Here is an 11781-nt window from a genome sequence, read left to right as displayed (position 1 = left end):
GCCCAGCACTCCATCTACTGTGCCACCTAACTGCCCACTGGTATTGCTACAAGGAAACAAGATATGAATATGCAAAGAGTTAAAAATGAATGCCATACATATGTAATGAGGGACAGGCCAGCCAGGTCCAAATGTTAACTGCATGAACAATAAATATATTCTGCCTGATACCAAGCCATATGAAGCCTGGTGAACTTATATCCAGAAATGCATAGGCAAGCTATGGTAAGCCAATTATCCCACCTGACCTCCACTTGAAATAGTTAATGAGATGCTGATACCTTTATCATGTGGAAACACCAATATTCAATCAATCAGAAGCATAAACTCAGTGTGAACGCATCCCAGACATCTCTGTTGAATCAACCAATTAAATGTGTAAAACTAATATACAGCTTGTGGTAGTGTGTAGTTCTTCTATAAAGCATTAAGCTAGTTCAGAGACCTAGCATTTTTGTTTCTGGTAGCACAGAGGAAAGAATAGTCCTGGCTAGGTTCATGAGAAGGAATCATTTTAGGAAGGGGTGAGTAGAGCCTCTGTCTACATCTCCCCCACTCCCAGCCAGAGGAGGAACATGTCCATTTCAAAGGGTAGGAGCACTGGAACTTCTTACTAATGTTCTAGGAACATTCCCAGGACAGCAGGGTCTGCATCAAGCTAAGGACTCAGAGGAAAGGCAACTTTGGGGTTCTACAAGGAGACCAGCAGAAAGCTACACTGCACTTAAAGGTAAACTTCTTGAGGGCCCCTTGAAGGAGTGCAAAGAACTCCTGGCAAAATGACTTCTGGGAGCTGTTACTCCTTTGGCACATATGTTCTAAGCTTGAGTACATTTTTTTAATAGCATTTTTTCCCCAGTTACATGTCAAGAAAATTTTTAGCATTAATTTTTTACAAGATTTTGGTTCCAAATTTTTCTTGGAGAACATTTTCTTCTGGATTCTGTATATGCTTGTGGGAGAGTGTGCATTCAGTTTGGGAGGATATTTACACCAACTCTTCTTACCGCATCACTTTAGTAAATACTTATTTGTAACGGTTAATTGACATCAATGGATAATCATGGGAAAGCACGCTGGTCGGGCCTTTTGAGCTACAGCATTAAAAGAGGAGCCCCCAGGCTCTCAGAGTCCCCTGGATTGGAACTCAGAGGTGAAAAGTGGCAACTATCCTCTGGGGGATGAACCTGACATATGAGAGAAGGTCAGGAGTGAAGCCCAAAACGTGTTACAGACTGACCTTTTCCCTTTCTGTGCTAGAGAAAGTGCAGGTTTTATCTGACTATCTGCTGCTGGTTTACTATCTGCATGACAAAAAACCTTTTAATTAGCTACTTAGATGGAACTGCAGGAGCAGGAAGAAATCTTTGGTTCTCTGGATAGAGGAAAGTTAGTAGTGGTGGCAGGGACCATATCTTCCCATCTGGCCAACATGTGATCATGGCACCACTGTTTCTTTTGCCTCTGTGTATTTTTTCTTCCTTGATCTTAGTAAATGAGTATCAGAAACAGAAGGGCCATGCTATAATCTTATAAGCTTTGGAAGGTTGGAAAAATCCACCACAGGTCCAGCAATTAAGAGTTGGCCTCGACAAATAAACTGCTTGACCCAGCCCACTGGTGGATTAATTCAAACTGCTGAAAGGGCCCATCCAAGAGCAAACCAATGACTTGTGCATAAGCAATACCACACCCCTAAGTGAATATAGTAATGTTTTATAATTTCCACTTTAAGTCTGAGTCCATTCTCCAAAGGGACCAACATGGTAGAGGAGAGTGTACTCCTGGTTTGGTAGATTACATTGTAGTTCTTGCTATGTCTTCTCTGTAAATATTCCTTTGCAAAAGCTGTTAACAAAAGACCCCCAGGCCCAAAAAAGGGACCCTAAATGAATAGAGTATGATCACAGATTACAAAAGAGTTTATTATCTGAGAAGAGCTTGCAAGGGAGAGAAGAACTTTCAAGGTAGCAGAGAGAGAAAGAGAAAGAGAGAGAGAGAGAGAGAGAGAGAGAGAGAGAGAGAGAGAGAGAGAGAGAGAGAGAGAGAGAGTTCTCAGCAGCTCAAAGGGGAGTGGGAAAAGGTGAGATATTTATGGTTTCTAGAGGCTTCTGAGCAAGGAGTGGGGAGGTTAGGGGGAGGGCCATATTTAGAAAGTCCTGAACAAAGTCTAGAGTCAGTAGATGCTGCTCAAGGCTGATTCAGTGGTTTCTAGAAGCTACAGGCATCTCCAAATTTGGCTAGAATTCACTTGCAAAGGATCATTGGTATGTCAAGCAACCCTGGGCTTTAGAAGTCCTTATTGGCTGGTTGTTGTGTTACTCCTGTGTCCTGCTCACCTGTAAAGAAGGGAAGGTCCAATATATCCATAGTCATTACAAAGCCCATGTTCACAAAGCAAATTGGTTAACTATACAGGGTAGATATTAACTGACCATTTATATTGGAGGGAATATATCAGACGAGGGTTTGTGAATGCTGGTATTAGAAAGAACAACTTCCTAACCATTCTGGGTTATCCCTAGAATCATGAAAGGAGTAGTATCTGACTGTATTCCAGGGAGCCAACCTGCTAGTCTAAATGCATATTGGGAAATTAACTCCAGAACCAAACATAGTGTTTGGTAACTATAATCTGCACTATTGGGAGGAATTCTGGAAATGAGACATATTTCCATTTAAGTGGTTTTTGTATAGATGGTAAGTTTGAGGTGGTTTTTTTTTCTTTTTGGAAGGGGGAAGGCAGGGCAATTGGGGTTAAGTGATTTGCCCAAGATCACATGGGTAATAAGTGTTAATTGTGTAAGGCTGGATTTGAACTCAGATCCTCCTGACTCTAGGGCTGGTGCTCTATTCACTGTGCCACCTAGCCACCCCCATAGATGTAAGTTTTGATGTAGAAATGGGAATAGAAAAGTTGTATAGAACTTTATAAGGGCTATAGAGGAAGGGCAGGACAAAGTCAGATCTCAAAAGAGACAACAGTAAGCCAGGAGACAACCCTGGATTCCTGAGTGCCAAGTTCTAAAAGAGAAGAGGACAATAAGGGACATGTGAAGACAAATAGTAATAGCTGACATTTACATAGCACTTGCATTGTTCCAGGCACTGTGCTAAGCACTTTACAGTTATTACCTCATTGGATGTTCACAACCCAGGGAGGCAGGTGTTGTTGAGTTGTTTCAGTTGTGTCCCAATTCTTCACGACCCCATTTGGGGTTTCCTTGGCAAATGTACTGGAGTGGTTTGCTGTTTCCTTCTGCAGCCTATTTGACAGATGAGGAAACAGAGGCAAACAAGGTAAAGTGACTTGCCCAGGGTCACACAGGAAGATGAGTCTTCCTGATTCCCAGTCAAGTGCTCTCTTGGCTGCACCTCCTAGCTGGGAAATAGGAGCTATTATTATTTCCATTTTGCTAATGAGGAAACTGAGGCAAATCGAGGTTAAATCACAGCTAGTAAGTGTCTGAGACTGAATTTGAACTCAGGTATTACTGATTACAAGCCCAGTACTCTATCCACTGTACTACCTAGTCTTTGTCTATAACATATCTGCATAAAAACAGAGGAGAGCCATTCCAGTGCTTCAGTTCTATCCTCAGTCTGAAGCAACCTTGAGATAAAGAGAAAGCTTAGGAACAGGCAATTTGCTGCCTAATGTTAAAACTCAGAGGCAATGTATACCAGAGTTTAGAACTAGGTTCATCATGTTATTCAAAAAGAAATCCAGTGGACAAATGAGAAGCAGATCCCTGGAGTTAGCTATAGATTCTGCTTAAGAAATTACCAACGAGCTGGGCAATGGTTACTAGGAGAAAGCAAGATGCAAGATGGTTCCCAGAATTTCAAATGCAGTTCATTCAGGAATAGTGGCAAACTGGATTGGAGTAGGCCAAAGGCAGGGCATCAATGAAGCAAATGGGCATAGAGATCAATAGCTTTCATTTACAGTTTGACTTTCTCTGATGTCTCTCAATGCATCATCTCATGCCAGAAATGTGTCCTACAAGAGAGTCTTCTGTCTGCTTGATGCCACATGGTTGCAAACCATGCACAGTCATAACAACCAATGACACAGCTTTGCCTAGGGTTGGCCCACAGGGTGACAGGAGACAGGAGGTTTGTATACTCCATGGCATTCCCACCTGTGTAGGAAAAATGGGAACCATGGCAGGCCATAAGTTCCTTGGATTTAAATTTCCTCATTCACAAAATGAGATTATAATACAAAATGATGTCTAAGATGCTGTCCCGAATTAACATTCTGTGACATCCTAATGGCAAATTGTTGACATTTTACTTTCTTTTGTACATTTCCTCTACTAAAATCTTACTCTGATTCTTCATTGTGATGTAGAGTTGTTTCTGGCTTTTTGAAGGGGATACCAGCAGATTTGGAAAACTTCCAATAGGTCTTTTTATAGTAGGAAAAGCTTCTAAGATGGACCCAGTAATCAGCAACGTTTCTGTCCTTCTTCGACCAGCCCAGCTAAGTTTGAACAAATTCATTATTAAAAGTGGGCCCCCAGTTAATAAATCTCGTGAAACTATTTACTAAAATGTGAAAGACAGGGGGAGGAAGAGCAAGGTAGGAAGATCCATTGGGAAAGTATCCTCACTAATAGATATGTTCAATGAATCTGGCACATCAGAAGTTGTCAAATTGACAAAAATAAAATTGGCACACTGCACATCAGAAAAGCTAGAAACCATTTTTCATTTGGTCCAAACCAGTGCAAGGAGGTCTTGCTACAGAAAATTCATTCCACTTAAGCAGGTCAGCAATTCATGGGTAATTTCTTCAACACGTATTAGCATTGTGTACACTAGCAATTCAACTTAAACTCTCAGTTCACTAGGTAACTCTAAAACTATAAGTTGCTCAGAAACATTCTGTGATGATAAACTATGATAGACTTAGCTCTGCTCAGCAATACAATGATCCAAGACAAAGATCAAAAGACTTGTGAAAAATGCTATCCACATACTGAGAAAGAACTATGGAGTCTGAATGCAGATTGAAGCATACTGTTTTCACTTCTTGTTCTTTCTTGTGATTTTTCTCTTCTGCTCTGATTCTTCTTTCACAACATGACTAACGTGGAAATATGTTTAACATGATTGTATATGTGTAACCTATATCAGATTGCTTGCTCTCTTGGGGAGGGAGGGGGGGAGAAAAATTTGGAACTCAAAATTTTACAAAAATGAATGTTGAAAACTATTTTTACATGTTAATTGAGGAAAAAATAAAATACTATTAAGGAAAAAAAAACCCTCCTTTTACTTTACCCATTTGGAACTTCTAGGTGGAAGAATTAAAAAACAAGCCAATCAAAAAATACCTGTAAGTTACTGATTTATACAGAGAGGAGGGAATTTTCACACTGGGAATTACCAATAGCCATGAAAGTATAGATCCAGAATAAATATATGTTATATAGTAGAGATATACATATATGCATATGTCAAGTCAACTTGACTTTATATCTCACTATCATCACCTCATTGCTTGAAAGGATAATTATATGTGTTCCTATATCTAATGTTGAAAAACAAAAAATGTAAGATTCCATTGTGCTTATATTTTAATTAAGAAAAAGCATTTGCTTTGATAGAACAAAGTGCTACATTATAACCTCTTTTACAAAAAGGTGTTTTTATTCTGTGCATCAAAAACATTGCAGATTCCTTGAAAGTTATAACAACCAAAATAACTGGGTATAAAAATTTCTTTCACAAATGCAGACAGACAGCTCACCTTTCATTTATAACCTTAGAAAGACTGCCTGAAATTTTGTTATTATTTTTATCTAATTCAGTTAAATAATTTTTTGGTAATTTAATTGGGATAGCATTGAATATGAATGCTAAGAAATTAGAGGAATTGACTATAGTCTTATAGCTACTGTGTATCAAAGGCAGGGCTAGAAAGTCCCCATATGGGAAAGCAGAAATATTTGATTATAAACTTGTCTCATAAAATTTTATATCATTTTGATAATATGAAACTTCAATTTAAAATTTCAATTTTGAAGTATAGAACAAATTTCATGTGCCAGCTAGATGGTGTGAGAGGGCAAAAGACGCTTTGTAATGGTTGCCAAGATGAGATGCTGAGTTCAAAGGTTTTTCGGCTTTTGCTATTACTGGAAGTAAGATGACAGGCTTCTCTGGGCCAAAGCACAAATAGTGCAACACAATTTTCCTCACATCATAAGATCTTTGAGAGTTTAGAATCTAGCCAACAGGGTCAAACTAAAATAGAAATGGAGATCCCTGCAGGCTGCATAATGAATTAGAAAACCACAGATTCACATTATCTATCTTGCATTCTATTTTTATTTAATTTGTTAAACATTTCTCAACAACATTTTAATCTGGTTGGGCATAGCTGGGAGTTTTGCAAGTCCCAAGTTTGACAATTCTGGCTCTACCATCTCATGAATCATAAGCACTTGATACCTAAAAGACTTTAGGGGGGGAAATACAGTGTGAAGAAATAAAATCAAGAGTATTTAGTGCTTTAGAAACAAACATAGCTTCTCACATGCTAATGTTACAGGATTACAAAAATAAAAGATGATGAGGCAGTATCTTGTACAAAACCCAAGAACTGTTTATTTTTCTTTTAATTCATAAATGTCTCTCTGGCCAAACTTCATAACCTCTTGGAACAAGCCACTCGCTACACAACAGCATGGTACACTTAGGATGGCTGAATAAAAGCAGCCAGTCATGCAGAGATTAGCACAATGAGATGGAAGAGCATTTCTAGTTTGTTCATTTTCCTAATCCATTATTACATTTGGGGGTCTTATCTGCAAAATCCTCAGCTTTGGCTGCCATCTCTTATTCATAATTGGGAGGAAAACAGCCTAGCTGCCATCCAGAAACTAAAGACAGCCTGCTGAAAGCAATCAAAAGCACAGGTACAAAACAGAAGCCAAGGGAACAGGTTTGAGTAAGCACATTATTTGAAACTGGCATCACAAATAATGTTCAGCAAAGGGCTAATGTCCAGCACTGACATGCAGTGTAAAGAAAATGCCATAAAAGACTAAAAGTAAGAGTAAAAACACTTTTGATTTCATGATTATGAGGCATGGCTTCTAATCCTTGTTCTGCTACTAAAAATAATCAGCCAATCATACTTGCTGGAATGACAGATTGCACCTACTATGTGTGTGCCAGGAGTGGGGATACAAGTACAAAGAATGAAACACTACCTATTCTGAAGGTGCTCATATATCTAGAACTGATAAAAAAAATCATACTATATCACTTACAAAGAATTTTCCTTATCCTGTGAAGTAAATAGAGCAACTAATAATATTAATACTATCCCATTTTGAATACTATTATAAGAAATGATGAGCAGGCAGATTTCAGAAAAACCTGGAAAGATTTTCACAAACTGATGCTGAATAAAGTGAGCAGAACGAGGAGAACAATAGCTCTTCTCAGCAACATAATAATCTAAATATTCCAAAAGACTTATGGAAAATATCATCCATATCCAGAGAAAGAACTATGGAGTCTGAATGTAGATCAAAGTATACTGTTTTCACCTTTGTTTTTTCTTCCTTTTGTTCTGATTCTTCTTTTACAATATGTCTAATGTGGACATACGTTTAATATGATTGTACATATATAGCCTATATTAGACTGCTTGCCATCTTGGGGAGGGAAAGTAGGGGAGGAAGGGAGAAAAAATTTGGAACTCAAAATCTTATAAAAGTGAATGTTGAAAACTTTTTTTTAAATGTAATTGGAAAAAAATAAAATACTATAAAAAATACTACACCATTTTACATATGAGGGTCAGCCAGTCAGCTAGCACTTATAAAGTACTAACTTTATCCTAGATGTTAGGTCAAGTACTAGAAATGCCAAGAAAGGCAAAAGATAGTGCTTGCTCTCACAATCAAAAGGTGTCAGAGAAGTAGAATGATTTACCCAATCTCAAACATGGCAGAATCATGATTTGAAGCTTGTTTTTGTTTTTTGGTTGTTTTTTTTTTTTTACCCTAAGTCCAGTGTTTATTATACTAAACCCATTATACCAACTGTCTGTGTGAGCTCTCATCCTCATTTTGTAAAATGAGAAGAGTGGGACTAGTTTATTTAATATTTAAAGTCTCATTTAGCTCTGAGAATTTTCTAGCTCTATGATTCTCTCCTATTTCAGTTGGAAAACTGTTCATATTTCAGGGAGATGGCAAAATGGGATGAGAATTGAAATTGAAACCGAACATTAGACAGTCCTCAGAGTAATGTTAGATATCAAACAATGGTTGACCATAGAATCACGCCGAAGTTGAAAGAGACCTTAGGAAGCATCTCATTAACTGGAGCAGGGTGTACCCTAGGGCTTTGACATTTGAAATGACCCTACAGATTTCTTCAATCCAAGAATATGAAAAAAATCATAATCAATGTGATTTAGAAATGAAAATTACCCCTTGATTTGTCAGGAAGTTTGCCCCTTCTCCAGCCTTCCAAGCAGCTTTTTCCAATGGCAGCTATGGTATTGCTCGCCACCTTGTGGACATTACCCATCACACACACAGTAAAATCTGGTAACATCCTAAGCGAAGAAAAAGATGATTCTCAACAGCCAGTTTGACTGCTCAGTCACATTTTGGAAAATGCAGCCTGACTCACAGGTTATCTCGGGGGGGGGGGGGAAGGGGGGGGGGGGAGAGAGGATGTATTTTATCAGGGTTTGTTTCCTTAATTAATCCACAACAGAGTTGTTTTTGATAGACAGCCCAAGATTACGGCTAATAAAAGGCTCCAGGAATCTAGACTCAATAATTTTGTTGGCTTGAGAACAAAGGAAAAAAAAGTAGGTAAATAGTACCTGGATTCTCCAGTAATTACTCCATCTTATAAATTACTGTTTTCTCTTATTCCAGTCTGTAATCTGTCATTCCAGCAAGTATGATATATTAATTTCTAGCCAAAGAAATATCTAGAGGGAGGAAAAAAAGCAGACTGGGTACTGTGTGAATTTTTATTCATTCATTCATTCAATAAGCAATTATTAATCATCTACTGTGTGCCAGCCACTGTACAAAGGCTAAAAAAATAAATAAATAAAATAATCCTTGATCTTGAGGAGCTTACATTCATTCTATTGAAGAAAAGCAATAAGAATACAGAAAATTATACAAATTTTTCACAGATCTTCATACCTGGTATAAAATTAGTATCGGAATTAATAAAAATAATAACTGTTTTGTTTCAATATTTCTTTTCCTCCAAATAGATTCAAAACTCATTTAAATACAATGACATGAAGTAGAATATACATGTTCACAGAAAATCCATGTTCAGTATTCTTCTAAAATCTCTACTGTAAACATGTCTAATTTTTACTTTAGAGAAAATATTCTGGTTTATAATGATGATGGGATCTCACTTAAGCCAATGACTTCAAGCTACAGAACTTAATTATGATAGCTAATATAATGTAACGAACTCTGTTTTTATCCCTTAAATTTGAAAAGTAAACCTTAACTCTCATTCCTGAGGGAGCAGGAGGTAGGATGGGAAATTTAGGTGACTTCTTGAAGGTCCTTTTAATCTTAACGTTCTATGCTTTTTCTCTTTCTTTTTTTAAAATTATCTGGACTAGATCAATCTAACCACAGGATAAACAAGAAAGAAGTTAAAGAAGTGAATAGAATTTTAGAAAAGTTAGATATAATAAATCTTTGGAGAAAATTGAATAAGGATAGAAAGGAATACGCCTTTTTCTCAGTAGTACATGGCATATACACAAAAATTGACATAAAAACCTCATAATCAAAGGCAGAAAGGCTAAAAATATTTATCTGAGATAGACAGTACAAATATGTTTGGCTTAAGATGAAACAGAAGGAAGAGAGCGAGCTAGATTTTCTTTGGGAAAGTACAATGATTTTTTACTTGCCCCCAAGCTTCCCAAGAAAGCAAATGCCCATCTTTTTATTACTAACATTCTGCTAGTGTTGCTATATGGTATAAGAAATAGAATATAATTGCCTCTGAAGAACTAAAAATGAATAACATACACAGGACAATGGGAGAGTGAATGGTGAATGTGTGCCATCTGCCATGTAGAATCAATAAGGAACTCCAGAGGAGAACTAGAGCAAAAGGCATCATCAATTGTATGATAGAAAGTGAAGATGGGTTGGTCGTGTGGTAAAAGCAAAGGGTGCTCTACTGGTACCCTTGCAATGTTAAGAGAAAGCTAGGAAGGCCACCAGCATACTAAATGGACACCTGGTAGGTGTTCTTATGGGAAGACATAGATAAAATGACATAGGATGGGCAGGCATGAATAAGATTCTCCATGAACTGTTGGAGGGAACATTCCTATTGATGAGAATTACAGATAGAAAGAACTCGGGATTCTGAGGTAGATAGGATCTTGGTTCAAATCATAGTTCTGTTACTTAATGTTTCTATGAACTTAAGTAAGTCATTACTCCTCTTTGGGTTTGGGTTTTCTCATCTAAAAAAAAAAAATGGACTGATTGGTTTAGATCAGGGGTTCGTTCTTAACCTGGGATCCAGGAACTTGTTTTTAATCTTCTTTAGTATTTAAATGACTGGATTTCAGTGTAATTAGTTTTTGTGATCCCATGTATTTTATTTAATGCTTTGAAAAACATTTTTATGAGATGGGTTCTATACTGCCAAAAAGATCAGTGACACACAAAAAGTTAAGGCCCCCTGAATTAGATGACCTTTAAGGTATAGCTATTATATTCTTTGTTGTTAGGTTGGAGATGCACTGAGGTATGGTAAATAGATAGCCTGTAAGGTTATGACTTAGGTCATTCCCCATTGATAAATGGTCAAAGGATATGAACAGGCAGTTGTCAGAGGAAGAATTTAAAGATATTTATAATTATATTAAATAATTCTCTAAATCACTATTGATCAGAGAAATGTAAATCAAAACAGCTCTTGGGTACCACATCTCACCTGTCAGATTGGCTAACATGACAAAACAGGAAAATTATAAATGCTGGAGAAGATGTGGGAAAATTGGTACACTAATGCATTGTTGGTGCAGTTGTGAACTGATCCAACAGTCTGAAGAGCAATTTGGAACTATGCCCAAAGGGCTATAAAGATGTCCATACCCTTTGACTCAGCAATACCACTTCTAGGGCTGCATCCCAAAGAGATCATACAAATGAGAAAAGGACCTGTATGTACAAAAATATTTATAGCAGCTCTTTTTGTGGTGGCAAATAATTGGAAATCAAGGGGATGCCCATCAGTTGGGGAATGGCTGAACAAGTTGTGGTATATGAATGTAATGGAATACTATTGTGCTAAAAGAATTGGGGAGCAGACAGACTTCATAATAACCTGGAGAGACTTAAATAAACTGATGCTGAGTGAAGGGCCAGAACCAGGAAAACATTGTACACAATTACAGACACGTTGTATCTGTGATGACTCTCTGATAGTCTGAGCTCATCTCAGCAATGCAAGGCTGTAAGATAACTCTAAAGGATTCATGATGGAAAAAAAAGGCTCTCCACATCCAGGGAAAGAATTGTGGAGTCTGAATGCAGATTGAAGCAAACTACTTGCTCTCTCTTTCATTTTATTCCTTCTTCCTTGTTATTCATTGCATTAATTATAATTCTTTACAACATGACTAATGTTAAATGTGAAGGTATATGTAGAACCAATATCAGATTGCATGCTGCCATGGAGAGGAGGGGGATGAGAGGGAGTGGGAGAAAATTTGGAACTCAAAAACTTATG

The sequence above is a fragment of the Petaurus breviceps genome, unplaced genomic scaffold, assembly GCF_028583685.1.
Source record: "Petaurus breviceps papuanus isolate PSGF00001 unplaced genomic scaffold, PetGlider_PUasm1.0 91133, whole genome shotgun sequence".
Classification (NCBI taxonomy): Eukaryota; Metazoa; Chordata; class Mammalia; order Diprotodontia; family Petauridae; genus Petaurus; species Petaurus breviceps.
This window is presented reverse-complemented; position numbering follows the sequence as displayed.